Raw genomic sequence first — 14,118 nt, 5'->3', positions numbered from 1 at the left:
CCTCTGTATTTTGAGGGAAGAGGATAGAGTAATTATAACTAACCTTAGACCTTGGTAAGAGTAGATATTAATCATATATCTGATAAGGCATCAATAAGCAGAGTTACATATAAAGAACTCCTACAACCTAACAAAGAACAAATAACAAGATTAAAAAATGGGCTAAGGACTTGAATAGACTTTGATTCAAAGATGATACCCAAGTGGCCTACAAACACGTGAAAAGATACTCAACATCACTAATCATTGGGGAAATCAAAATCAGAATGAGATACCACTTCACCACTATTAAAAAAACAAGTGGTAAGAATATGGAGAAATTAGAGTGCTTATGCACTGTTGGTGGGAAAATTAAATGGTAAGGCTAAACAGTGTGGCAGCTCCTCAAAAAATTAAAAATAGAATTACCGTATGATCCAGCAATTCCACTTCTAGATGTAACTACAAAAAAAAATTCAAAACAGGATCTTGAAGAGATAACTTGCACACTTTTGTTCTTGATAGCACTACTGCAAGAGCCAAAAAGGTAGAAGCAATCAAGTGTCTGTCAATGGATGATGGAGACAAAATGCAGTATATGCTACAGTGAATTATTATCTTATAAAGGAGACCTGGATAAACCTTGACACTGTGCTAAGTGAAACAATCCAGTCACAGAAGACAAATAGTATATGATTTCACTCATATGAGGTATCTACATCTCAAAGTCAAATAAACACAGTAGAATGGTAGTTGTCACAGGCTGGGGGGAGGGAGAAATGGGAGATGCTGTTTAATGGATACGGAATTTCAGTCATGCAAGATAAAAAATGTTCCAGAGACTAGTTTGCACAACAACGTGTGAATATATGCTTAACCCTACTGAACTGTAAATGATGAATGTATATTATGTTACATATTTTTTACCACAATAAAAAAAAATTTAAGGGAGGAAAGAAGTAAAAAGCAGAGAGGTATGGCAGATTTCCCATTTCTGGTCCAGTATGTGAAGAGCTTAGAAGTCATCACTGTGTCTTAATATATAAATAACTAAACGAACTGAAAATCCACAACTCTTAGATCCATGAGAGAAATCAGGTTAAAAAAAAAAAACACTTCCCTAAAAATTATAGACAAGTGGATGCAAAGAATCACAATTTACAAAAATAGCAACTCACAAGTAGAAACCTCCGTGGGAACCAGCACCAAGGTAGGAAAACCTAAACTGCAGTAGACAAACTGCTGGAGGCTCGGTATGGACAACTCTTAAGAGTTAAGAACAAGAGGGGTCTCAGCCTTAGGGAGGATGCCCCCCATTTGGTGAGCTTTACTTCGGTGAGCTGTACGAGGTTCTCACAGTGAAGATGACCGAAATCCCCCCTGTGCATCCAGCAGGGGGGGTGGTAAAGCAGCCATTCTGAAACCAGAGCCTGGGCGAAGGGAAATCCCCAACTCCAGCCCCCTCCAGCCAGCCTGTACCACCTAAGGGGCACAGGAGGTTGGGAGGAGAAGGGGAGATGGCCTCCTTACCTCAGTCCTTTTTACCCAGGGCATCATGTCCTGCTTTCATCAAAAAATTGTAAGGCATACTAAAAGGCAAAAAACACAGTTTGAAGGAACAGAGCAAGCATCAAAAAATAACTCAGACATGGCAGGTGCTGGAATTACCAGAAACTTAAAATATCTACTGTGATTAATATGCTAAGGGCTCTCATGGAAAGAGCAGACACCATACAAGAATAAATGAGCAGTAGAAACAGCAATCCTAGAAACGGAATTTAAAAAAAAAAAATGTTACAGGTGCCTGGGTGGCTCAGTAGGTTAAACATCCAACTTCGGCTCAGGTCATGATCTCGAGGTTCATGAGTTCCAGCCCAGTATCCCTGCTTGGGATTCTCTCTCCCCCTCTTTACCCCTTGCCCACTTGTGCACACAAACACACCCTTGCTCTCCCTATCAAAATAAATGAACTTTTAAAAACCTACATATTTCATTAATTTTTTTAATGCTTATTTTTGAGAGAGAAAGTGACAAAGCATGAGCAGGGGAGGGGCACAGAGAGAGGGACACAGAATTTGAAGCAGGTTCCAGGCCCCATGCTATCAGCACAGAGCCTGATGCAGGGCTCAAACTCAAACACCGTGAGATCATGAACTGAGCCAAAGTTGGACACTTAACGAACTGAGCCATCAAGATGCCCCAAGACCACGTAAAACACTGTAACAGAAAAGAATGCCTTTGATTATTTTATCAATAGAGAACTGAGTAAAGACTCTAAGCTTGAGGGTATGTCAAATTTCCAAAACCTGAAAAGTAAAGAGAAAAGGAACTTTAAAAAATGGAACAGAGCATCCAATAAATATGGGACAACTACACTTGTAATGGGAATTAACTGAAGAAAAATTTGACTGAAAATTTCCCAAAATTAGTGTCAGACACCAAATAACACCAAGCAGGATAAATGCCATAAAGAAAAGACAAAATAAAAACAAAAACCCAACACCTAGACATTATCATATTCATACACTGCAGAAAATCAAGGATAAAGAAAAGAATCAAAAGAATCCTGAAAGCCCAGGAAAAAGAACACCTAACCTATAGAAGAGCAATGATAAGAATTACATCTGACTTCTTAGAAGTCGTGCAAGCAAGAAGAGAGTGGAGTAAAATATTTAAAATACTGAGAGGTAAAACTAAACAAAAAAACCCCTACAATTCCATGCCCTGCAAAAATGGGCGGGGGGGGGGGGGGAGAGACTCTGTACCATTTTAAAAGTGAAGGAAGAATACTTAGACAAAAATTGAGATCTGCTGCCAGTAGACCTGCCTTGCAAGAACATTAGTAGAGTTCTTCAGGGGCGCCTGAGTGGCTCAGTTGGGTAAGTGTCCAACTCTTGACTTCGGCTCAGGTCATTTCACGGCTTCATGGGTTTGAGCCCTGCATCAGGCTCTGCACTTGCAGCATGAAGCCTGCTTGGGATAATCTCACTCCTCTCTTTCTGCCCCTCCCCAACTCATGCTTTCTATTTCTCTCAAAAATAAGCTTTAAAAAAGTTCTTCAGTGAGAAGAAAAATGATACGGATCAAAAACTCAAACCACATCAAGAAAGGAAGAACATTAAAGTGAAAGTAAAATAACATGTTTAATTTTTCTTACTTTTAACCTGACAGATAATTCAAAATAATAGCAACAGTGTATTCAATCGTTATACAGCTTATGTATAAATAAAATGAATGACAGCAGTGATACAAGGGGCATGAGAGGAACTAGAAATACTTTATTATAAGATACTTGTACTACCTATAATGTACATTGCAAACTCTAGGGCAAACTCTAAAAAAGTTTAATTGGGGCACCTAAATGGCTCAGTTAAGCATTCAACTTTGGCTCAGGTCTCAATCTTGAGGCTCCTGAGTTTGGACCCCCATATGAGGCTCTCTGCTGTCATAGCAGACCCACTTTGGATCCCGTTTCCCTCTCTCTCCCCACCCCTTCCATGAGCTCTCTGGCGCATGCACTCTTGTGCGCGCATGCGCGCGCTCTCTCTCTCTCTCTCTCTCTCTCTCTCTCTCTCTCAAAAATAAGTATTAAAAAATAAATAAGTTTGACATGCAAAGGAGAGAAACAATGCTCAATTAAAACCACAAAAGGCATGAAAAAAAGTAACAGAAAAACAAGAGCTTATAATCACTTTAAACATCGACAGTCTAAATATACCAATTAAAAGAGAGTAGATCAAAGTCAAGACACAACTGTTTAGAAAAACTCCCTTCAAACGTTTTTTTAATTTCAGCATAATTAATGGACAGTGTTATAGTTTTAGGCGTATGATATAGTGATTCAACAATACTATGCATTATTCAGTGCTCATCCACTTTAAAATTTTAACAAAGGAGCATCAAAAACCAACAGAATTGCAAAGAGAAACAGATGAATCCACTCCTATAGCTGGAGACTTTGGCACCCCTCTGTCAGAGGCTGACAGAGCCATCAGGCAGAAAATCAGTAAGGACATAGTTGGAGTCAACAGTGCCATCCAGAAACTGGATACAATTAACATATATTTAGACTACTTCATCCAGCAACAGTAGCATACACATTCTTCTTTGTTGTTGTTAAAGTTTATTTTTGAGAGACAGAAAGCAAGCGAGCGAGCAGGGGCAGGGCAAAGAGAAAAAAGGAGATACAGATTCTGAAGCAGGTAGTATACATATTCTTAAGTTCACATGGAACATTCACCAAGACAGACTACATTCTGAGCCATAAGACACACAACTTGAACAGAACAGAAATCATACATTATATGCTCTCAGACGACAATGGAAATAAATTAGAAATCAATACCAGAAAGATAGCTGGAAAATACCCAAATATTTGTGGAGATTAAACAACACACTTCTTTTTAAATTTTTTAAAATATTTATTTTTGAGGGAGAGATACGTGTGAGTGGGGGAGGGGCAGAGAGCAAGAGAGAGACAGACAGACAGAATCTGAAGCAGGCTCCAGGCTATGCACTGTCAGCACAGAGCCTGACGTGTGGCTCAAACTCAAGAACCACAGGATCATGACCCGAGCCAGAGTCAAGACACTCAACCAACTGAGCCATCCAGTCACCCCTAGTCTCAAGAGAAATTTTAAAATATTTTGAGCTGAATGAAAATGAAAATACAGCTTCATCAAGATTTGTAGGGTGTACCAAATGCAATGCTTAGAGGCAAATGTATAGCACGGAATGCATATATTAGGAAAGAACAAGATCCAATAGCAATAAGCTAACCTTCCATCTTAGGCAATTAGAAGAAGAAAAGCAAATTAAAACCAAAGTAAACTGAAGAGAAGAAATAAAAAAGAAATCAAATGGTTCTTTGAAAAGATCAACAGAATCAATACACCTCTAGCCAGGCTGATGAAAAAAAGACACAAATTACTAATACCAGTAGGAAGGGCTATCACCATAGATCCCGTGGACATTAAAATAAGAGATTATAAACAACTCTGTACCCACAAATTTGATAACCAAATGAAATGTACCAATTGCTTAAAAGATACAATCTTCAGGAACTCACACCAAGAGGAAATAGATAATGTGAATAGGACTCTATCTACTTAAGAAATGGAATCAATAATCTTCAAAAACAGGTAACATATTGGGACCAGATGGGCTCACTGGTAATTCTACCACACATTTAAGAAGTAATTATAAGAGGCACCTGGGTTGCTCCACTGGCGAGCATCCAACTCTTGATTTCCACTCAGATCATGATCTCACGGTTCGTGGGACACAGCCCTGGGATGGGCTCTGCACTAAGCACTGACAGCAGAGGGTCTGCTTGGGATTCCCTCTCTCCCCCTCTCTCCGCTCCTTCCTTTCCCCCACTCACACACACGCCCTCTCTCCCCCCTCTCTCCGCTCCTTCCTTTCCCCCACTCACACACACGCCCTCTCTCAAAATAAATAAACTTAAAAAAAAAAAAAAGAAGCAATTAGATAATTTTCTGCAAACTTTTCCAGAAGTTAGAAGCAGAAGAAATATTCCGTACGTCATTCTGAGGCCAGCATTACCCTAACAACAAAACCACACAGGGCGGGGGGGGGAACCCTACAGACTTAAGATTTCTCATAAACATAGATGTAAAACTCTTAAACAAAATGTTAGAGATCTAAACCAACACTGGGTAAAAAAAATTTCAGACCATGACCAAGTGGGATTTATCCTGAGTATTCAAAACTGGCTCAACATTCAAAAATCAATTAATGTAATCCAGCATATCAGCAGACTAAAGAAAAATCACATGATCTTATAAAAAAGATACAGAAAAAGCATTTGACAAAACCCAATACCCATTCACAATAAAAGTCAAACAAGGAACAGGGAAACTTCCTTAATCATGCATCCTAATCTGCATGTAGATATTTCTAGCAGCTCTTTTCATAACTGCCAACACTTGGAAGCAAACAAGATGTCCTTCAGTAGGTGAGTGGATAAACTGTGGTATATCCAAATAATGGAATATTATTTGGCTAAAAAGAAATGAGTTATAGGAGTGCCAGCTACAACATCTGACTTCAGGCTCAGGTCATAATCTCATGGTTAGTTCGAGCCCTGCGCGAGAGGCCACACTGACAGTGTGGAGCCTGCTTGGGATCCTCTGTCTCTCCCTCCCCCACCCTCCTCTGCATCTCCCCCAGATGCACATGTGCTCTCTCCCTCAAAATAAACTTAAAAAAAATTTTTTTTTTAATTTTAATGTCTTTTATTTTTTTGAGAGACAGAGAGAGACAGCGTGAGCAGGGGAGGGTCAGAGAGAGAGGGAGACACAGAATCTGAAGACAGGCTCCAGGCTCTGAGCTAGCTGTCAGCACAGAGCCTGATGTGGGGCTCGAACCTACGAACCATGAGATCATGCTCTGAGCCGAAGCCAGACGCTTAACCGCTGAGCCACCCAGGCGCCCCTAAAAAATTTTTAAAAAGAAAGAAATGAGCTATAAAGCCATTAAAACACATGGAGGAAGCTTAAAAGTAAAAGTGGCCAATCTGAAAAAGTTACATACTATATGACCCCAATTATATGACATTCTGGAAAAGTCAAAAAACTATCGAGACAATAAAAAGATCAGGAGGGATAAAAAGAGTGAATTTTTAGGGCAATAAGGCTACTCTGCATAATACTATGCCAGTAAATACATCTCATTATAAATTTGTCCAGACTCAGAGAATGTACAACACCCAAGAACAAGCCGTGAAAACTATGGACTCTGGGTGATACTGATGTGTCTGTGTGGGCTCATCAGTTGTAACGAATGTGGATAATGAGGGAAGCTGTGCATGGGGGGAGGGGGTGGACACAAGGTATATTGGTATATGGAAAATCTCTACCTTCTGCTCAATTTTGCTGTGAACTCTTTAAAAGTGCCCTTTAAAAAAATTAAGTTTGGGGCACCTGGGTGGCTCAGTCGGTTAAGCATCCAACTTCGGCTCAGGTCATGTTCTCATGGTTCATGGGTTCGAGCCCTGCGTCCGACTCTGTGCTGACAGCTAGCTTAGAGCCTAGAGCGTGTCTTCAGATCTTGTGACTCCTCCTCTCTCGGACCTTCCCCTGCTCGTGCGCGCACGCGCTCTCTCTCTCTCTCTCTCTCAAAAAATTAAAAAAAAAAAACATTAAAATTTTTAAAAAATAAAAAAATTTTTAAATGCTCTGTGGGAGGACAGGTGAGAATGCTGAGAGGAGGCTGCAATTTTAAATAGGGTAATCAGGATAGGCCTCAAGGTGGCACCTAAGCAGAGACTTGAAGGAAGCAAGGAAGAATCTTTAGGGGAGAACATTCCAGGAAAATAGAAGACTGAAGACAAAAACTATTTAAAAAAAAAAAAAAAGAGCATACTTAGTGTATTCCAAGCACATGGACAGCATAGCTGGGGCTGAGGGAACAAAAGGAGAGGACCAAGAGATGGAGTCAAAGAGGAAGTCGGGGCATCTTATAGGCACTGGAGGACTCTGGGTTCTCATTTAAGAAATGGAGACCCAACCAAAAGTTCTGAGCAGGGCAGTAACATATTCTGACTTGGGTTTAAAGGGATCAATCTGGACTATATGGGTTCACTTATATGTAGTTGAAAAACAGACAAAAACTAATCCATGGTGACAGCAGTTACCTCTGGGGAGACAGTACTAGAAGGTGACTGCTAGGGATGTTCTATGGATGACAGATTCCTGCCATCAAGCTATAGAACTGAAGATCTGTACACCGTATGTTATACCTCAATAACAAAAAAATAAAGATGGATGCCCTTTAAAACAAGATACAGATGGACATGACTACTGTGCTCAAAACAGGACAGAGGATAAATAAGGGTGGGGGAAGAAGATCAACAGTTCAGTGCAGTAATCCAATCAAAAGGCAGTTTTGGTCTGGCCCAGGACAGTAGCCACACACATGGTAAGAGTGGCCTGGCTCTAGCTACTTTATAAAGTAGAACCACAGTATTTGCTCTCAGATTGCATGTGAGACGTGAGACAAAGGGATTAAGGATGACTCCAAGGGTTTTGGTCTGAATCTGCAGAAGGATGCAATTGTTATCAATTCAAACAGAGATGACTGGATGGAGCAATCTGAGAAGGAAAATCAGGAGCTCGGTTTGGAACATATTTATGAGATGTGTATTAGTCATCCAAACAGAGACATTAAGAGGCTGTCTGAATATACAAGTCTGGAATTCAGGAGAGAGGATGGGGCTGAACATATAAATCTGTGAGTCAACAATGAATGGATGGCTTACAAAACCTGATCTAGAGGAGACTCTCAAGAAACTGAGTGAATACAAAGAAATCAAGAGGTCAAAGGACTGAGCCCCAAGGTGGCCAATATTTTTTACTGATGGGAATGCAGAGTAAGCAGCAAAGGACACAAAGACAAAGTCAGCAAGGTAAGGGAAAACTGGGAGAGGATACAGTCTCATGGCAGTCCAGCAAAGAAAGCCTTTCAAGGAGCAGCTCTGTCGGGTGAAGCTGATGGCTCAAATAAAATGACGGCTGAGAACAAACCAGTAAGTGTCACAACACGGAAGCCACCCTGACAAGAGCAGCACTGCAAAGTTTTATCAGAAAGAGTTTGACGGGCGCCTGGGTGGCTCAGTCGGCTGGCATCCAACTCGCGGTCCATGAGTGCAATTACTTACTGTGTCGGGCTCTGGGCTGAAGCTCAGAGCCTGGAGCCTGCTTCAGATCCTGTGTCTTCCTCTCTCTGCTCCTCCCCCACTTGCACTCTGTCTCTCTCCCTCAATAATAAACATTTTTAAAATAAAATTTTGAAAAAATAAGGTGATGAATTGGAGATCACAAATATTGGATGATTTCTGAATTCTGTTAAAAAGAGCAAATAGGTGGGGAGGCCACTGACAGAAAAAGTGGTATCAAAGTGTTTGTTTTTAAGACAGAATAAAAAGCATGCTGGTCTACTGATGGAATACAATCCAGGAAAAAAGAAATTTTGACAAATTATGAAAGACAGGCAGAAGCCTTCTGCAGCAATGAATGTTTTGGGGAGAAGAGAGAAGATGGGGCTCTAGCATAAAGTACAAGCAGTAGTGCTGGAGAACACAGTTCACACAGGGTGATGGACAAGAAGGCAGAGAATGTGGCCGCATGTCTTAGTGGGGAGGTGGGAAGGTAGATGTGGTGGCAGGAGTCTAGCAAAGTTCTCTTCAGGTGGTTTTCAAGTCTTCACTGAAATAGAAAGCAAGGTCATCTTCTTAAAGTAGCAGTGGGGGGTAAAGTATTACAGGTTTCAGATCTGGTCAGCCAGATGAGTGGGAAACATAGAATGACCACCAGGCAACATTAAGGGCCCACTTGAAATACATAGTTAAGATTTAAAGTGAAACCAATCAGCAAGGTTATATTTTTATATCCTGTCTTGTTCAGCTGACCAAATGAAGGCACAGAGAAGACAAAGTTGCACTGAACCAGGTTGGAACTTAATAAATTCAACAAAGCAAGAGAAGGCCACAGGAATTACAGGGACATGCATGGGAACTTAAGCTCATTCAGTAAAAAGGGATAAGAATATAAGAAGAACAGTGAAAATGTAATAGGACCAAATGAATCCAAGGTACCAACAAGGACAGAAGGACTACTGGAGTCAGGGTCCCTGCGAGAGTGAGCTTGAAAGACACGAAGGAGATGGTAATCAGAGGGGGATCTATCTCCAGGAACTGAAATCACCAAGGGGTTCCAGTAACTGATCATGTCAAAACTATTCGGTGGAGTACAGGATTTTTAGGGCAACGAGACTACTCTATATGATACCATGATACTCTATGGATACATGTCATTATACATTTGTCCAAACCCACAGAATGTACACCACCAACAGTGAACCAGAACATAAACTACAGATTTGGGGGGACTTTGGTGTGTGAATGGAGGTTCATCAGTTGTGACATGTACCACTCTGGTAAGGGATATTGATAATGGGGAAGACGGGCAAGGAGTATATAAGAAATCTCTTCCCTTCCCCTCACCTCTTCTGTGAACCAAAAATGCTCTGAAATAACGATTTCATTAAAGCAATCTCTACACCCAATGTGGGGCTTGAACTTGCAATCCCGAGATCAAGAGTTGCATACCCCAATGACTGAGCCAGCCAGGGCCCCTAAGATAGTCCTAATAAAAAAAAAATTAAAAACCTGTAGTTTTTGGTCACAGATGACCATGATTATGGGAATGCTGGAGGAAGGATGGAGTTTTAAAAAGATGATTGGAAGAGAAAAATAACTGAGAGGCAAAGGTGTTGCAAGGACCATGAAATTATACTTTGAAAGCACCACAAATTAACAGGACCAGAGTTGGAAAAAGTGATGTTAAACAAGAAGCTAAAGCCACTGAGAAATCAGAGGCACTTTGGGGAACTGGAGGTATCAGAAGGTGACAAGACGACTTAGAGTGCTGGGCATTAGAGTCTGATGAGACTAGATTTAAAACTAGAGGGAAAGAGGGAAGGAACATGGTCTGAGCCATAACAGAAAAACCACCACCACTTGAAAGACAAAAATGGACTCATCAATGATCCCACAAGAAAACAGACGGCCAAAGAGAAAGATTTGTGGAAATGCCAAAAGCCACTTGTCTCCAGCCCCAAGGATCCCTTCCACTGACTGCACTGCAAGCCTACAGCCACCAGATGGAGCCCACGCACAGCCCTTAAAAACACCAAGGCCTCTGAGGTTTGGGAGAATCTCCCCTCTCTCAGCCTCTGAGATCCTGCCTTCTCTGATTATCTCTCCCTCTCCACCACTTAGCTTCCCTGGATACATCCTTCTCTAGCCTCTCATCTTTGCTTCTTTTGGTCTCCCTTCCTTCTCTTCCCAGTTTATATGTTTCCTCATTCTCAAAAATGGAAGGAGAGGGGCGCCTGTATGGCCCAGCTAGGAAAGTGGCCAACTTCGACTAAGTCATGATCTCAAGCTCCACCATCGGACTTGCTGCTGTCAGCACAGAGTCAGCTTCAGATCCTCTGCCCCCGCCCTCTCTGCCTGTCGCCAGTTTATTCTCTCTCTCTCTCTCTCTCTCTCTCTCTCTCTCAAAATAAATAAATAAGCTTTAAAAAAAATGGAAGGGGGGGAAAACCTACGTTTATGTATTTATATAAGGGAAAAAAAACCTTTTCCCTTACTCCATTCACTTTCCCTACTTTGAGTGCCACTTGTTTTTGGCCTTTTGCTTAGTGGTACAATTTTTTAAAAATCAGAAACTAAGCAAAATCCTTACCAACCTATATACACAGTAGGGGAAGGAAATAGGGAGCTGAACTAAATACAGACAATAAACCAATTTTAACAGGATCTGTACTGGCACAGCAGATCCTGGAAAACAAATGATATGTGATGTTTCTACAATGTATTTAAATCAGCTTATCCTTATAAATATGCTAGAAAGCCATTAAGTCATATGCTTTAAAGAGATGAACTTTATGATATATAAATTAGATCTCAATAAGGCAGTTCTTAAAAGAAATTCAAGCTTACCCCAAACTGAAACATTCCCCTCAGCAACTCTTAAGTTATACTAGTTTATAGTTCAGTTTTCATAAACAAATCCCTTTTTCAGAGGAGAAATGTTAAACTTTAGTATAGTCCCATCTATAAATTGTAATTCTGAACTAGCAGAATCCACAAATCCTACTGCTTATTCATTTGCCTTTTAGTGCCAATTTTATATGCTCTGTTCAAAACTCAATATGAACCAATCAGTACAGCACTAGAAATGGAAAAGCTAAGCCCAGTAACCACACAGCACATACTTAGTGGAGGTATGAAGAGAAGGAGTTATCACAAACCACTACTCAAAATCCTTTCAAGGTCCTTGTTGCTCTCAGGATAAAGACCAAAGTCCCCAGGAAGGCATGCAAAGCCCCAAAGGATCTGGCCCTGCCTACATAGTCAGCCTTGTCCTCAAACTCCACATGGGCTCCACACTCTCAAAGCCCACAAACCTTGCACTGTATCACCTCCAGGCCTTTACTAGCTCAACTGGTAACCTTTCTCATTTTTCCAAATCCCTTCTTAGACAACACCTCCTCCTGGAAGCTTCTGGAGCCATCTCCCTCCCAAAACTGCAGGCCAAACCAGGGCCTCTCCTTGCTCTTACAGTGTGTGCTGTACTGGTCCATTCACAGCACACATCACACTGTATTCAAGTTTTATTTACCCATTTTGTCTCTTCAACTTGTTTCTTATTCACCACTGTATTCTCAGTACCCAGCAGGAAGCCTAGAACATAATTAAGGCTTAAAATTTAATGAATGAATGGCTGAATGAGCCCCTCCCCCCATTATGAAATGGCTTATTGGCCCTTTGGCATTAACCATTAATACAGAATTTAAAAAATGATGTCAACAAGCTACTCATGGATTACAAGGACAAAAACAATTGGCAAGAGCAGATATGGTAGCACAGATACTAGGTCCTGTGGTGATGCTCTAAACGACCTCATTCATCCCAAGCCCAGTGCCACCTGCGGAGTCTCAGTCCTGGAACTTTTCCACTTGAACTCGCCCTTTCTGGCTTTCAGGTCTATACCATAGAAATGGGGCATAAGTACAAAAAAACCCACATCACTCATAGGTTGCCTAGCTCCAGTTATTGGACCACGTGCTGGAAAGAATGTGGGAAAAATCCGCATCTTTTTCCGCTCCTTAGAATAGGATTTCAGAGCCAAAATGTAGCTATAAGATCATTCAGTCCACTGGTTTTCAATCTGGGCTCAGCAAATCCCCTCAGGGGTCATCCAGGGGAAAGAGAACAGGGAGAAGGTTTGAGCAGGCTGATCTGCAGGCTCCTTGTCTCACTTCATCAACCGAAGAAATTGATTTCTAGCTTTTTAACAGACTGGGTTTCCCCAATATGACAGTAAAGAAAGAGTTCCACAGTAAAGAAAGAGTTCCACTGCTTTTATTCAAAATAAAACCACCCTGGGAGGCCTGTGTGTCCCAGTCAGTTGTGTCTGACTCTGGTTTCGGCTCAGGTCATGATCTTGCAGTTGTGGGTTCAAGCCCCACATTGGGCTCCATGCTGATGGTGGAGAGCCTGCTTGGGATTCTCTCTCTCTCTGCCCCTTTCCTCCCTTCTTGTCCTCTCTCTCAAAATAAATAAACTTTTAAAAAACCCTTACAAAATAGCACTACTTATTTGGCTCAAACCCCTTATTTTAAAAATGAAGAAACTGAGGCTCAGAAGTAAATACTGTGGCTTCTCCAGCAACTCAGTAAAGGTAAGGACTTCAGCCTCCCAACTTTCTATCCAGAATTCTTTCCATCCTCTAGAATCACCTCCTTGGAAACATTTAAGCATTTTTACAAAGCGAGGATCTCTGATTATTCAGACCAAAAACAAAAAGGTACAGAGGACAACCACCAATGGAGCAGTACTGTATACAGACAATACATTAAGTACTTAATACACATGATTTCTCTAGGAACCCCAGATCTAATGTTTGCTTTTTCTTAAATCACCTAAGGCTTTCTCATCCATACAAGTATGGTAATCCCAGGGATGTAAAGGACTTAACGAATGCCTTGCCCATAAGTCACAACAAGCAGTAGCTATTACTACTATTCTATTCAATCTCCACAAAAATGCTATGGGATAGGGACCCTGGACTCCTAAGGTACCACAGCTGGCAAGGAGGATAGCCAGATATTAAACCCAAGTCTACTTCCACAGTCCGTATTATTTTGAGAACGTTACCCTGTTGGCCAAATCAATCATCATCTCTATAACCCAGCACTCTCCTATGAGCAAATGAACAAATACCAACTTGACCTACCTCATAGCAAAAAAATCAGTCAGCTATAAAGGACTCTGAAAAGTCCTATGTATACCTGAGGTAAGTTTCACCAAGCAAAATCCTCCTAGAAATAGCCTCTCACTAAAATCAACCCTTCTGGCCAGGGAAAACAAGAAATTTGATTTAAAATGGAGTCAGAGTGCCACTTGTCTCTGACCTTTTGACCCTATGCACATAGCCAGAGAAAGAAATGGCTTTGCTACCTCCAGGACCATCCAAGAGAGAGGGTAGATGCCTCTTCCCAGGACCTCCCACATGCCCTAGTATAAGCATGTTTATCCAGGTAAAATTC

The 14,118-nt window shown here is 41.2% G+C and overlaps 1 protein-coding gene across 10 annotated transcripts in view; it reads right to left on the bottom strand.

The window, feature by feature from the left end:
- The window catches only part of LUZP1 (leucine zipper protein 1), a 109,417-nt gene that overhangs the window by 20,982 nt on the left and 74,317 nt on the right, over positions 1-14,118 (bottom strand). Inside the window, exon 4 of one of the 10 annotated variants that reach the window (XM_029946593.1) lies at positions 1,510-1,568. The exons of the other annotated variants lie outside the window; for them this stretch is intronic. The gene's annotated coding sequence lies outside the window, so the exon portion shown is untranslated. The remainder of the gene's footprint in view (positions 1-1,509; positions 1,569-14,118) is intronic. 10 annotated transcript variants of the gene reach the window in all.

The sequence above is a fragment of the Suricata suricatta genome, chromosome 8 (assembly GCF_006229205.1).
Source record: "Suricata suricatta isolate VVHF042 chromosome 8, meerkat_22Aug2017_6uvM2_HiC, whole genome shotgun sequence".
NCBI lineage: Eukaryota > Metazoa > Chordata > Mammalia > Carnivora > Herpestidae > Suricata > Suricata suricatta.
The sequence above is the reverse complement of the archived record's forward strand: the minus strand, read 5'-3'. Positions and strand labels throughout refer to the sequence as shown.